We start from the raw sequence: 1,412 nt of genomic DNA on the forward strand, positions 1-1,412 counted from the left end.
TGGATCCGTTTTTTACAACTATTATTCACTCTTATTTATATGGTAGGGATTCTTCTGTGGGGAAATTACAATAGCATGCGTCGTATTTAGCAGGCACTGGGCTAACAGATTTTTATGCATTATCTCATTTAATCCTCAGTGAAGGAGGACCTTTCCGTTTGGGGACTAAAAGAGCTTGGGGAATCAGAGTAACTGTCAAAGTCACAGCAGTGGATTCCCTAATGTTAGGTTCAGCAAGATGGAGAAAAGAGAGAGAGACCCGAGCCAGGCGCCATTTCAGCCAAACAGCTTTACTCCACAAGCATGGAGGGGAGACCAAGTCAGATCAGTTCCCAACCCCATACAGACTAAAAAGGTTTTATAAGGTTTGAATTAGAGGAAGGGTGTTGGGAGGTCATTTTTGTGTAAGAATCTGTTTTGCATAAATTCCAGTTTTTCTCAGAAAGCAAGAGGGTAGGGGGTGGGAAGTTGATTAACATGGCTGTGCTGATGTTAAAGCTGGCCATGAGACCTCATACCTAAGTCCTCCCCAAGTTCTTGGGGGAGAAATTAGCTCCCCAAGACCTCAGCAAAATTGGAGGAAACTAAGAAGAGTTTAGAACAAAGCAGGGTTGAGAATACCTGTGTGTACTGGTACCTCTCTGTCTGTGGTATTTCCTCACAGTCCGTGTACTGGCTCACTTCTGAGCTTCTCAAGGTCAGTTATTTTTCTGTTTTTATTTCTAGGGTCTTCTGGTTCTACCTGAATAGAATTGGGTTTCCAGAGCATTGTGCCTTTGCAGGGATGCTAGAAATACCTGCAGCAGTGTACCCAGCAGCCTGTGGGATGACCGGAATATCTGCAATCTTAATCAGATAGGAAGCAAGGGTGGCATTATCCCCATATGGACTCTCTGCTCCTCCACGTAGTGTCCTGGAGATGTGTTCAGTCTGTGTCATGGCAGTCAGCTTCTTCCATTTGTAAAGAAAATTCTATCTCAAGTACTAAAAATAAGTCTAGAGCTCAGTTCAAACTGTTAATTTCAGTCAATCAACCCGCAAGTACTTTCAGATCCCTAAGGCATGCCTAGCACTGTGCTAGGCCCTGAGGGCACCCAGAAGAACAGGACAAGATCTCTGTCCTGAAGACGTTTGAAATCTGGTTAGGAAGACAAAATGAATTTTTTTTTTTCATAAAGATGGCCGGTAAGAGGATCTTAACCCTTGACTTGGTGTTGTCAGCACCACGCTCTCCCAAGTGAGCTAACTGGCCATCCCTATATAGGGATCCACACCCGTGGCCTTGGTGTTATCAGCACTGCACTCTCCCAAGTGAGCCAGGGCCAGCCCGACAAAATGAATTTAAATGAAACAATTAAGCCATTAAGCAGGATGGCTACTATTAAAAAAAAAAAAAAAAAAAAAAAAAAGGG

Source organism: Galeopterus variegatus, unplaced genomic scaffold (assembly GCF_000696425.1).
Source record: "Galeopterus variegatus unplaced genomic scaffold, G_variegatus-3.0.2 Scaffold1689, whole genome shotgun sequence".
In the NCBI taxonomy this organism is placed as follows: Eukaryota; Metazoa; Chordata; class Mammalia; order Dermoptera; family Cynocephalidae; genus Galeopterus; species Galeopterus variegatus.